A 14,178-nucleotide genomic window follows, 5' to 3' on the forward strand; every position below is an offset into this window, starting at 1 on the left:
CTTAAAAACACTGGCACTTTTGGGGGGGGAGGGGCGGGGTGCTATGCCTTAATCTTGAATATATAGATGAGCGGCCTTTGAACCTTGCTGTGAATCTAAACACCTCCACCTCACTCAATATCTTTGTTTTATAAAACTGCACACTTGTTGTAATGTGATCATCTTGCCAGAAGCTTCCTCTGTACTTGTCAACTGCTAACCAGTTCAGTTTACTTGTACTTGTCTCTATGAAACCCATATCCAGGCAAGACGTTTGGCATTTCCACAATGATGTGGAGAGGCGGAGGGGTGGGTGGGTAGACAGAATACTTTGGGCATGCTGTGGGGAAAAATATCGATGGTATATTGCCAGTACTTTTTCTTTCTTTTTTAAGTGTTGCAAACAGCAGCAGCAGCAGCAACAACAACAACATCATTATTCCAGTCTGCCTGGGGTGCAAGGAGTTTTGAAAATAAAAAGTGGCAATTTTACTGTACAGCAGTTCTCTCTTGTTAGGAAGTTAGCTGCTTTGGAAATGCCTCTCTTTTTTTTCTTCTCTCTCTCTCTCTCTCTCTCTCTCTCTCTCTCTCTCTCCTTCTTTCTTTCTTCTCTCTTTCTCCTCTTCTCCTCCCTCCCTCTCTCCCCCTTTTCTTTTCTTTTCTTTTCTTTTCTTTTCTTTTCTTTTCTTTTCTTTTCTTCTCTCTCTCTCTCTCTCTCTCTCTCTCTCTCTCACACACACACACACACACACACACACATTTTTGACTTATTTATAGCTCTCACATGAGAGGGGATGGTGGGGTCACAGCTTCTAGCTCCACAATTACAGCCTTGGCCCCCTCCCCACATGGGGCCATGTCTGCATGCACAGGTTTCAAGGGGAGGTGTGTATTCAAGGTGTGTATTGAACAGGCTCCTGCTACGGATTCCTCCCCTGCATTGCATGAGTGGCAGAAGGCGGGGCCTTGCTCTCCCTTCCACTTGACGCTTAGTTGTGTGAAGAGAACACCTGACTGGGAATTAGGGAGCCAGAGTCCTCCTTCTGCAAACCCCAGACCTCACAGAAGGCGCCCGCCCTGCCCTGCCCGTAAGGTTGGCATGGCTGACAAAAATGAAACTGCAGTCAGATCAAAAGCAGCTGGAGCCAATTCGGGGTATGTCTGTGAGAAATGGCAGCTGGCCTCACAACTTTGCTGCCTCGCGGTTCGGCACGAGGAAGTGAGCCGAGAGGACATGCCTGTGGTTGCTGCTTCCACTGTTTGGGCCACGTTGGAAACACACCTGGAATGGCCCAAAGTCAAAATACCTGTAACGTGACAGGGGGTGGAAAGGATCCGGCCCGTAAATTAGCAACCGAGCCGGCCCTAACCAGACTCCCGAGGCTTCGTTGTTCCAGGCAGAAGAAAGGAAACTTATGAGGGGAACAAGCAGCTGCATTTGTTTCATTTGGTTTTCTTTCATTTCATTTATTTAAAAGCGTTTATGAGGCTGAATCTGGGGTGGGGGGAGGTATGCCTCAGTAAGGGGAGCAGAGAACGTATGCTAATCCCTGAGGGAACAGGCAGAAAGGCCTCCATTTTGAAGAACCAGCAAACCTCCTGAGGTAAATTCCCAGGTTCGTATTCTCAAAGCTTTATTGGCGTATGTACAAGATTTCAGTAGGGTTCAATACAAAAGGACCACTCATTAAAAGAGTAAAAATAAAATCCTGCAACTTAACACTTAAGTTAGTGTTGCATAGCATTCACAAATCCTGAGGTAAACTCAATAGTGGATAGCAGTGAAGAGGCCATTGCTAAGAATAAAAATAAGAATAAGAAGGATAAAAATGTGTGAAGAATATTTTTATTCTTATTTTAATTTTTATTCTTATTTATTTATTCTTATTACTTTGTCATAATAATATATATATTATATATATATAATATATATATTATATATTATATAACTCTTACACGGGAAGACACCCGAAGACACCAAAACCTGCATTCCTGTACCCGTGAAAATCTACGAAAGCAAATATATATATATATATATATATATATGGCCATTGCTGGGCCTAGCTAGCGAAGGTGTTGGAAGGATTTCATAGCTAGAAAATATCTTGGAGGGAGTGAGAGAAATAGGAAGATACTTAAGAAATAATGATAGTGGGTTGCTATTGTTTTCCTGTCCCCAGTGTTCTCTTTTTCTTCTGAATATTGAATAATAATAATAATAGGAAAAAGGAAGATACTTAAGAGCTAATGATAGTGGGTTGCTATTGTTTTTCTGTCACTTGCCCCAATGTTCTCTTTTTTTTTTTTTGACTATTGAATAATAATAATAATCATTATTATTACTGGCTGCAACCACGCTTTTGGGTTATGTAGCAAAAGCTGCCTGATCCTGAGTCATACCATAGCTCAGAATTGTCTGGCCTGACTGGCACTAGGGATTGGACCTGAGACCTTCTGCATGCAAGGCAGAGAGGCCTTACCACTGAACTACAGTCCTTCAAACTACTTCTGAGCATGCGTATTTTGCAACTCCTTTATCTCTTTATGTTTATGTGCTTTAAGGAACCTCAGCGGTGGGAGTCAGTGAACACTTTATTCAGTAGGGGGTTTCCTTGGTTAGCAAAGTACCAGTTAGAAGAACAGGGGCACCCTTTAAAAAAAGGCTTGTGTCTTCAGCACGCACTGAAAGCTATACAGCGAAGGTGCCAGACACACCTCTGTGGGGATGGAGTCCCACAATTTAGGTGCTGTTGGAGAAAAACAAATTTCCTTCTCTTGAGTTTGTAGTGAATGAATGTGTTGCTTTAAACTACAAGAGGGCACTGTGTAGCAATCGAGCCAGCACCTTTTTTAGCTCTCTGAGTTAACTTCATGCCAAAAACGAAGCCATTTTTTTTCTTTTCCCCAGACTAGATGTCATCTGTTTCTTTCATCTCCACTCATCCTGCAAATAGTTCTTGCATGAATAAAGCCTTTGAACTCCAGAAACTGTAAGTGATTGTTCCACTTTAATTCACCCCAGCTGCTTGGTGTGCTAATGATGGGGGCTGCAACAGAGAAAGCCCTTTACTGGGCCCTTCCAAGGGCTGAAATTAAACTTAAGTTTTGGTACAGAATCAGCCCTAATCCTTGGGTGGGATGAAGCAACATATCTCAGGCAGTAAATTTGGGGATAGTATTGAAGGACAGCATGGAGCCAATTATTTTATTGTTTAATTGCCATTTGAATTGTTTGCAAACCACAAATTCATTGATCACTTCTATTTTGGTTGTTCTTGCTTTGGTAACCACTGTTGAACAAATTTGCAATGGTCTGCATTGCTTGTCATGGTCGTATCATGAGCTAAATGAGTTGGGGAGTGCAGCTTGTGTTTTTAGATGTGTGCTGAACAGCCAGAGGAATAGCAGTTCATATAAGGAAGTTATCTTGATGGAAGATGCTGGCAAATCCAAGAAACCTAAGTTGCCAGCATCAATGGGAGCTTGCAATTGCATTGCATTGCTGAGCCTGATTTTTGCACACATATAAAATGTATAGGAAAACCAACCTAATATCGCTAGACTATGCCATGTTTTCTCATATTCATTTATGTGCTGTGATTAGCTCGTTCTTTTCAAATGCCAGGGATGTATTGCTCACTAGAGGAACTTCAGTACCCAGCAGTCTTTAATATAAAAGGCAAGCCTTCCCACTAATGAGCAGTTTGTCTAGTGTTCTTAACCTTATCAGCAGCTCCTGAAGTGATAAAGGCTTAACTATTATGCACTGAAAGGTGTTGTTAATTCTCAATCTTCATGGAGGAAAAAAAGACGCTTTTTGTCACTTAGGACTCTACTGTTAAACTTAGCTGGCTGCTTACAAATTACCTTTCCTGTTCCATGGAACAGTCAGTGGAACTTGCTGGCGGGTACGCAGCAGAGGAATCTTCCTCTTATCAGGACAAAACGATGCCTACTGCTTAGTAGAAAAAGAATAATTTGAAAATTAATGATGTGGAACGGTCTCAGGATGTAAGTTGGTCCAAACATGGATGATGAAGGGGGAAAAGAAAGAGGAGATTATAAATAAATTGGTAAACAAGGGGGTACCCCTTCTCCATACTTAATGGGCTTAAACCATAGCTCTAATTCTGCCCTTCTCCCCAATAAAAGAACCTAGTTTAAGCTCAGTCTTTCTGTGTTACAGAATGAAGAGTTCAGCACATCATTGTCTCTCTGTAGCTGCAAGAGAAACAATAAAAGCATGATCAGCTGAATGCTTAAATATGGCTGAATGTTTGATGAGATGAAGATGTAATTTTGTCTGTGTTCCCCAAGGATCTGGATTAAATACGACTACAGGGCCTAATCAAATAGCTAGTCACTGAACAACAGTCCCAACTGCATTTTTCATTCCAGGCATGCCGTTTGCCTTCTCTCTTCACCCCCCACACCCCCAGTCCATTACTTATTCACTGGTTTGTCAGCAGTGTGCATTATTAGCGCTTGAGAGATAAAACTTTAAGTGTTGCTCCCAATTAGCACAACAGTGACCATGCACCATGCTCTGTGCTTAATGCCTGCTCTCAGAGAGGAGCTGGTTTTGAAGGTCTGAGGTGGAGGAGGGAAAAAAATGAAACAGCTTAAGCATTCATTTTGAGTGGAGAGACAGCTCCTATTAACATTTAACAGCATTTGTGCAACTTGGTGCGGAGGTTATGATGCAAATGAGGAGGAATTAAAAGTGGCCAGGGGTTTGTCATTGATGGATTGCAGTCTGGCGGTGTTCACACTTCTGCCGTGTCCATCAGAAGCGATTACTGTGTAATTAAACCTTATTTCTCGACTCTTCAGTGCATAATTACTTTGTGAATGTAACCATCATCTAAAAAAGCTACCAAAACGCTTTAGCATTTAGTCTAGCAGTCATTTCCCCTTGCTTGTGTCAGATATAACCATCAGACAGTGCAAAAAGAACTGTCACTTTTAATAAGAGGCAAAAAATTAAATGAAACAGTATGCTTATTACAGGAAAATTAGGCGTTCAAGTGGTAGAGTCCTTTTCCGCTATTTGCATAATTTATTCTTTTTTGTCCCTCACACCAGAAGCTTCAGGCAATTTTCCCTCACATTTAAATAGATCGCACATTTAAGGCTACTTAAGGAAAATTATCACTTTGCATATTTTAATTGTTGTGAAGAAAGTGAATAGAAGAGGTCTGCAGCTTGGACTCTTGAGTCGGTCAGATGCTCAACTGTCTGATTCTGGAGCTCCCCACTGCTCCACTAGAGATAACCCTACAGTTCACAGCCATCCACTCGCATTTCATCAGCATGCAAATGCAGCTCCAAGCACTATAATAAGTGGGTCTTTGATATTTACAAACTAGCCGCTAATAACTAAAATGTAATTTGTTTGACATAACTTTAGATTCCCTTATCTGCTTTAAAAAAAAAAAAAACCTTGATAAGTCCTTTAGCATTACAAAAACCTAAGATATCATCCATTCATACCACAGCTTGCCCTATTAGGTCTGGCAGCATTATGCTCAGGAAAATCATGTCAGGTACTGTCTTCACTTTCGTTCCAGCAACACATCTCTTCAATTTCATTTTGAATTCTTTTGTTTAATTTTCCCCTCCCTCCTCCCTACTTTAATCAAATGAAATGAAATTCAAATAAGATTACAGTGAGAAATTCTTTCCATTTACCTACGGAAATATATCTATTAGTCTGATGCCACACAGAAATGGATGTTTCAGTCACTAAGGGAAGGCTATAATACTGCAATTTGCTACTTGGTGTTTCATGGGGGAAGGCGGGGGATTTTATGGTACAGAACATTACAAAGCAGAAAATCTATAAGCAGGCTCATGATTGGTTTGGTTTATCATTATGCTTTATTATGAAGCTAGTGAAAAATTAAAAATGAGATCTAATGAAAAATTTGATCAGATGTTGCACAGATTATCATTACATTTAATTAAATAGACTGAAAAAGTGTTCCCCAAGGTACCATTTTTACCATATTATATTTTTCACAACTTACCAAATCTGGAAAAGTTAACCAAAAATGAAAGCCATGCTTTTGTTTCTGGAAGCCTAGACCCCGGAAGTATATCAACAAGAGAATTTGATTAGAGAGGCATCACTTGTGCTAAATTACAAACAATTATGTGCTGTCTTTGGCTGTTGTATCTTCAAGTACAGCTTCTAATACTGGAATGTGTCAGGTTGTTAGTATACATATGATGCCACTAATGCAGCACAGCAGCAATCTCTTTATTTGCTAAAATGCACTATCCATCAGCTTACTGGGACCGGGGCGGAATCACACACAAAAAATTCTAAAACCTGTTAACCATCAAAGTGGGTGGAGCTCTCCTCCTTCCACATATGATATTTAAATGTATTTCTAACAGGAGATAAAAGAAGCTGCTTACAAACACCATTTTCCATGTGTCCAGTCAGCCTCACTTAGTACATACACAGCCAGGTTATAATGTGCAGTTGGAGCAATTGCACCAGGGCCCATGCCTGCAAAGGGGCTCAGACTTTTTTTTAAAAAAGATCTAGCCCTCCTGGAAAGAAACTTAGGAAGGAAAATGACTTAAAAGTTTTATTTACAATTAAGCAGTATACAAATTTTATTAAATAAAATTGAAAGTGTGAGGAAAACTGTAATGTCTGTGATACAAGCACTAAATCCCCTTTTGCAGCCATTCTATACTTCTTCTATATTGTCACAACAGTCATATGAGGTAGGCTGTAAAGAAATGAGCAAAAACAATGATGAATTAAATGAGTTTAAAATGTGAAACTGGACATGCTCACAGTATTTTCTTTTTGTTTATCAAGCTTGTCAAGATGGGGTTTTCTGTTTGTGTTTTGCTGAGAGTTGAGAAACTCCCCAGGGTCAGAATCCAGAAAAGCATATGCCAAATAAATCTGTTAGTTGTTAAAATACCACAAGACTTTCTTTTTTAAAAAAATACCTTGTTTCATTCATTCCTTTTGAGGGACCTATTTTGGGAACTCCAACAGGGCCCCCAACAACCTTAATCCAGCCTTGCACATGCTTTAAATTTAATCTCCATGTAGTTTATCTCATTTTATCCTTGTAACATCCCTGATAGATAAACTAGCTGTTAGACTGAGAACTACTGACTTGTTCAAGGCCACCCAGTAACGCATGAGCACATTTTCAAACCTACGTTTTGTCACATTCAACCACAAAATAGTTGCCATTATGTCACATTGGCTCTTAGGCAAAGCCTTGCATCTCACCCCCCCCCATTCCGTTATCAGTCCCTATCCTTGGAGTTACCTCTTACCACCTGGGCCTTCTGGACCTTATACATATGCACATTGCATTTAGGCTCCAACTCTGCCCTCCATTTAACCTCTAGGTGTATCGTTTGCAAGTTTATGTGGTTCTTTAGGTAAGAGACCTGAAATGCCCACCTTCCAGAAAAGAGTCATGACTGTTCCGAACCGTGCAGCATGAAGTTTAAATCACCTCTTTAATCCCACCTCTCTGGAAGTATTGAAATGGCAGTGGTAAGGGTGGACTGGGTATTCTTCTGGTTTGTGTGTGTCAGCATGGAAACCCCAGGGGAAAAATGCTTGGTCACCTGGCACTTGCCCAACTTTGGTGCCAACTGTGCACCTGCACCATGGCAGTTGAGCTTTCTAAATAATAAGTTATTATTTAATAGCTTTTAAAATACAACATAATTTACAACTTCTCATTGCCTGTCATTGTACAATGTATTGGAACTGATGCTGAGAGATGGTAGAGCTCCTCCAATATGTGTCAGATGGGATTTCAATCAGAGTTAATTTCAGGGATTATTCATTGTCCTATGCTGCTTCCTGAGCACGTTTATCTTTTTTCCTGTGACTTGTTTTCCAGCACTTTTAGGTGGAACAGCTTTTGTTCCAGCAAACTCCACTGCTAATATAAGAGAAGGGGAGGTAATTTCCTCCAGTTTGCCCTGCATTGCTTCCCCACTGTTATCCCCCTCCTCACTTTTCTGAAATATTTTTTGGTAGTGCAAGGGGCTGCAGCGCAAAGAAGGAATTGGCCAAAATGGCTCCCCTTACATTAAAAGAGGTGTCCACCGGGAAACAAGCCATCAGAAAAGTTGCATTGGACTCCATCCATATTCAGTGGCAGGTGCAGCACATTCTTCTTCTTCTTCTTCTTCTTCTTCTTCTTCTTCTTCTTCTTCTTCTTCTTCTTCTTCTTCTTCTTATTTTGTTTATTTATACCCCGCCCATCTGGCTGGGTTTCCCCAGCCATCTGGGTGGCTTCCAACAGAACACCAAAATACAATAACCTATTAAACATTAAAAGCTTCCCTAAACAGGGCTGCCTTCAGAGTGTATATTTGCATACACTCATTCCTTCTCATTCACTCATGCTTCTTATTCAGCTTACACTGGACCGTAGAAAATTATCTTGCAAGTTTGAACTCACAATGAAATTTATGAGCTCTCACTTTACCGTAGAAATTCACAGAGAAGGATGTGCAAGTTGAACTTCTCTTCATCCACTTTTTATATAATATATGAATTAACTCTAAGTTGGACATCATGTCCCTCCTGTTTTCAATAGTTTGCCCTCTCTGATACTTTGTCTCTCCCCTCCCGATAATTTACCATTGCATGTACCTAGAGCATTGTATTACATCCTTTGTAGCAGTGAGCATAACAATGCATTACAAAGAAGAGGCATTGGTTTGGGTGGGGGGAAGAGAGAGGCAGTTTCACTGCTGACTAAATCTCCTAAATAAATCCCTGTGAAATTGCCTCCTGTGAATTGCTGTCCTACTGAGGCTGGAAGGGTAGTAAGTTCTAAGGCAGTCAAGTTCATCCTATAATTTTTCATCTATTTGGTGAGGCAAGGCCAAGGACATGAGATTTCCCAGACAACTTCAGCCTGGATTTTTGTCACTGTGCTGACACCACTTCTTAGACTGTATATAAGCAATTTGGCCTGGCACATTCAGAAGCTGAGAGTTAAAATATTTGGGGTGCAATATTGGTATCTAATGATAAAATAATTAGAGCTTCTGTGTTGTTGGGCTTTCATTCCCCTTTTATATTCTCATCCATTGTAATCTCATTGAGTACTTATTTATGGAAAATGCAAATGAATTTATTATTTTAAGTGTAAAAGTTAACATTGATTGGGTGTCCTAAGAAAACTTACATAGCTTGCTCTATAAGAATGGAGGGAAAGATCAGTTGAAGATAGCAGAAATAAACTTGTGTGTTCATTGAAAGCAGATGTTAACTTTCATTGCACCATTCGGTCTACCCTGATCTAACTATGCTTCAGTATATGAGACAGTATATGTCTGCTGTGACAGTTGCTTCTCCTCACACTTGGTGGATCCCTATTTGTGTCAGAAAGGTTATCTGATTTATTTGCTAAATTATGTTACCATCCCCACCCCCCGTGCAAGCCTTCTAAATTAACAGATGCAAACAAAGTTGAAATTTGTGTTTACGTTTAGCTCAAAGAGAGTCTTCTCCGATTTTACCATTATTGTATGGTAAATATCTTGATAAATAGTTCTTCCATTTCACATAAATAGAATTGAAAATCATCTAGAAATTATTGAGGAATATTTGCCCAGAACAGTATAAACTTTATAGGGTCAGCATACACACTATTGTGATTGACATTTAGTTCTATTTCAGCCATAACCTTGCAACAGTTTGGTTTCACCCCCAAAAGCACATTCCTTCATTGTCTACTGAGACGGATGGTTGCCAACCAACCATTTCCTAAATTGTGAACAAACGTATGGTTCCATTACTACTTAAGTAGTTCCATTCAAATTCCCCCCATGATCACATTACGATGGATGGGCTCTTTTTAAAAAAATATAAATATATTAGTTAACTGAAGGCTATATATAAACATTGGTAGTAAAACCACAATATCTATTACAGTAATATCTGTGATGTGGAAAAACAAAGACTGCTATGATGTAAAGCTTGGCGATAGATAAGTCATGTACAATTGGTCACTAAACAACTGTCTTTGTGGTTAACCACTACTGTCATCCCAGGTTTATAATGGAAAATCCCCATCCTTCACCTGCCCCTCAAGGTGAATGGCTTTTATAAGGACAAATATTAAGTTAGTTATAGAGGCTGGCATTTACCTCAGATCTTCTTGGGTCTCATTCTTCTGGCTCATCTAAATATCTAAGTGAAAAAATTCTCATTAATTTCACACACCTCATTTAGGATACATATAGAATGTTGTGATTCATGGTGGCAGGCCAGCAGACAGCATACATGGGCAAATGCTTTCAAAGCCCCCAGTAGGGCCCATAACCACCAGTTTGTAGCCACCAATGCAGCTAATGTGGTTCAGCTAGGTGGCAGTTGTGGGCAGTTGGGGATGGTGGTGGCCAGGTGCACATAGTATCCGTTACCTTGCAGGCACCACCATACTAATTATGACAGCCTCCAACATACACACATCCGTTGGAGGCTAGTGTAATAAACATGGTGGCACCAACAGATAATGGTGCATAGCACAGGAGCTCAGTACTGCCATAGGTGGAGGCAAGCTGCCTGAACCCCTAAAACCTGGAGTATGGCTTGAGAGGTAGGCCAAGCTGTTGTTTTAAAATTAACCAGTGTACCACATCACATGGCCAAACACCTAAGTACTCACTCATGCACACATTAGTTAGCATTATACACACATAACCTCCTGTATTTAGGAAGTGATGGAATATAGACTTACTTCTACTAGAGTGGCAAATGTAGCAATGAAGATAAAAACAATATTCCCACTTCTCCAGCACTCTATTTAGAGTAGAATTGCTGTTGAGGAAAGCTAAATAGGACAATAGGACCAGTGATGTCTTTGGAACTGGGACATAATCTTATGCTTAGGCATTGTTCCTCTTTGGGGAAACCCATTGATTCAGGCCCTTGCCACATACCGAATATGAGGTGTCTGTTGTATTCATTTGCAATAAGGGAAGGACTCAATGGCAGAGCAATTGGTTTGCATGCAGAAGCTCCCAGGTTCATCGTGGATATATCTTCAGGGCTGGGGAAAAGTTTTGTCAGCAAAGATTTCTCTGTGAGCAACAGAACATTATCACCTTCTCCCTCCTCTGTGTGCCCCTTATATCTGTTCTAGGGGTCCCCCCATTGTGAGGGAGAAGGGGGGGGGTCTTTTTGCATAAGCAGAACTTCTTGTACTGATGGGACTGATTATTTCAAAAGCCATGAACTTGGATCCAGGATTACAATACCTGACGTTTTGTGAAACAGGTGTGATAGAAGGCAGCATTGCCTACAGAACTGATGCAGACCTCTGGAGTATGATATTAGCACTTTTTCATATTAGTCCTCCTATTAGGCTAAGTGAAGTGATGTTGGGGGCAGGTTTTGAGAGTCATTAATTGTCAGATTGTCAACTATTTATCTACTGTAGGTAGGTTGTCATTTAGGGTCTTCTGTCTCAGCCACCAAAATGCCTTGGGATGGCTATGACTATTGCCATATTTTTTACTTAAGAGTCATATAGCACAGTATGGATAGCTTCAAATGGCACCACATGGACACCAGAATAATGTGAAACCTCTCCAAAAAGAAAAAAGAAAAAGAAAGCTGTCATGTGAACATACCTCTAGAAATCCCACAATTGACATGGATTTGATTTAAACTGTAAACTTGGCATTGGCCATTTCTGCTTCATGTTAATCAGCTATGCAACAGAACAGTTAAATGTACTGTTTCCAAATATTTACCATGAATGATATAATTTTGCCCCATTTTGAAAATATCCTGTGTTTGTAATTGGGGCTTGGTTTGTAAGCTGAATTTGAATTTTGGGATGTGTGAAGAAATACTCAACTATGTGAGTCATGGTACAAAATGCACTCACCCTAAGATGGTAAAAATACACATCACACTATCAAATCTGAATGGCAGATGTCCTTAAATGGCTAAGTTTTCCCACAGTAAATTAGGAAATGTTCCACAGTCCTGGATTGATTGATTGATTTTTGGTTCCTGCTTTATCTTCTACACACTGACAGAAAAGGATCTTTTATGCTAGCGAGAAGGGAACTATTTGGCTTATGTTTGTGCTTCTGATGATTAACTGCACAAGAAATGCAATAGTAGCTTCATTCATTATACAATGCAAGCCAGACTCCAGATTCTTAGCAAGCAAACAAGACTCTCCAAAATAGTTAATGGCAGAATGTGGGCTGGTGGAGGCTTTTTCCCTCTTTGCTATACTATACATTACCTTCTCTACTGCAGTTTCAGAAAAGCTTTTTTAGAAAAGCAAAACCAGAAAAACACATCAGGAAACAGTTAAACCCTGCCTCCTTTCCTTGTAAATATTTGTATGCAGTATTTCTGAGCAGCTAATTTCATACATTACAAAAAGCTGCTCCTGCTTGCACAATATACACAAAACCATCTTACTTTCTGCAGTTTATGTGAATTCCGAAAGCATTAACTGGCAGACTGCAGAGATTATGGTCCCTAGGAATTCTAGTGTGAGGCAGCTTCTGGTGTCGAACTTCTGCCCAATAATTTAAAAAGCAAGCAACGCTGAGCTTCCCAAACAGAAAAGAACAGGCTTTAACAAGGGAATTTTTTTTGTTAAAGGATCCGGTCCCTAGCTTATCCTATTTCTATTGGGATTGTAAAAAAATGAGATTCACTACCCCTTGAATAGCAAGTTAAGGTCAGGTTATTGGTGTTTCTGCCCTGTATCCCTGAAATAAAAAGATACCCCTCCAACAGTACACAGCAGGTATTTCTTGTCATAGACAGATCCAATATTTTTTCCTATGGAAATGTCTGCAGATTGGGGGAGGGGTTAGACTCCCTCAATGATAGGTGCTATAGTCTGCAAATAGTTTTCATGTTGGCAGGGCAACTGTGACTCATGCTGTCAGACAAGTGAAAAGAAAACCGCAGTCAGCAGCTATTCAGCAGCAAATCATTAATTAATTACATTTTAATGAACCTTAAGCAGCTACTGCGGGAGCCTTCAGAAGTTTATCAAAAATGAAGAATTGCCTTGTGTAAATCTTAAGTTGACGGGGAGAGGGCTTGAGGGTAAGAGCAAGTCTTGTATAATTTCCATACATTCACTAAAACTTTATAGCTTTTGCTGTATATTAGTGTTTCATTCCAAAACCTATAAATTTAAGGTTCCAGCTTTAAACACCTGTTTGAATTGTTCTTGGAAATAATGGTGATTTCAAGATTATTTTTTTAATTAAAAAAAACCCTTAATGAGAACCATTATTATTTCAGTAAGGGAAAAAGTTACAGTGAGTCCTTCATTAAGTCTTAAGAGATCAGACAGGATATTTCAGTGTAGTAACTACATAGAGGAATGCTTGGCACAAATGTACTGTGAACAGCCAATTAATTTATGTTGCTATTCTGTTAAATATTTATATTTCTGTTTTGGGGATAAAGAGTTGGGGGAGATGAGGGGAATGGCTGGTTATTCCATTAACTAAAAACTTTATTATTTATCCTCTCCCCCTAATGCAAGTCATGAAAATGCAGTACACCAGACTGGGGGAAAGGGGGTCTCTGTGTGCTTCCCAAACTGCCTTCCCACCCAACCAGTTAAGTTACATAACCTTCACAAGCACTGGGAGATGGTTAGAAGATGGGAAAGAGGAGAAACAGGGTTCTGCTGAACCTAAGGACCCCTCCTCCTTTGCATATATAAGGATTGTGACCTACATTTTGGTAAATAAATGGTACCAGTGTGTTTATTAGGGCATACTTACAATGTAGTTTACAATACAGTGGTACCTCAGGTTAAGTACTTAATTCATTCTGGAGGTCCGTTCTTAACCTGAAACTGTTCTTAACATGAAGCACCACTTTAGCTAATGGGGCCTCCTGCTGCTGCTGCCATGCTGCCGCTGCACGATTTCTGTTCTCATCCTGAAGCAAAGTTCTTAACCCGAGGTACTATTTCTGGGTTAGCGGAGTCTGTAACCTGAAGTGTATGTAACCCAAAGCGTATGTAACCCGAGGTACCACTGTATTCAGTTCAGTATACATTTAGCGTTATTGATAAAACCCTTTGATTGTAGATTTTTATTGAAATTGACCTTAATTTGTAAGCCACTTTGGGAACCAGTTTTGCTATAAAAAATGAGCATTTAGACTTAAAACCAGGCAGCAAT

The 14,178-nt window shown here is 39.9% G+C and overlaps 1 long non-coding RNA gene across 6 annotated transcripts in view; it reads left to right on the top strand.

Moving 5' to 3' along the window:
• Positions 1-885: 885 nt before the first annotated feature.
• The window catches only part of LOC308581871, a 429,226-nt gene continuing 415,933 nt past the window's right edge, over positions 886-14,178 (top strand). For 5 of the 6 annotated variants that reach the window (XR_014005338.1, XR_014005339.1, XR_014005340.1 and 2 more), the window contains exons 1-2: positions 886-1,595; positions 2,888-2,969. This is a non-coding gene — a long non-coding RNA (uncharacterized lncRNA). Of the gene's footprint in view, positions 1,596-2,887; positions 2,970-4,165; positions 5,421-14,178 lie in introns of those variants that run through there. The other variant, XR_014005343.1, reaches the window with a different exon arrangement.

Source organism: Podarcis bocagei (assembly GCF_964188305.1).
Source record: "Podarcis bocagei genome assembly, chromosome: 1".
Taxonomy (NCBI): Eukaryota; Metazoa; Chordata; class Lepidosauria; order Squamata; family Lacertidae; genus Podarcis; species Podarcis bocagei.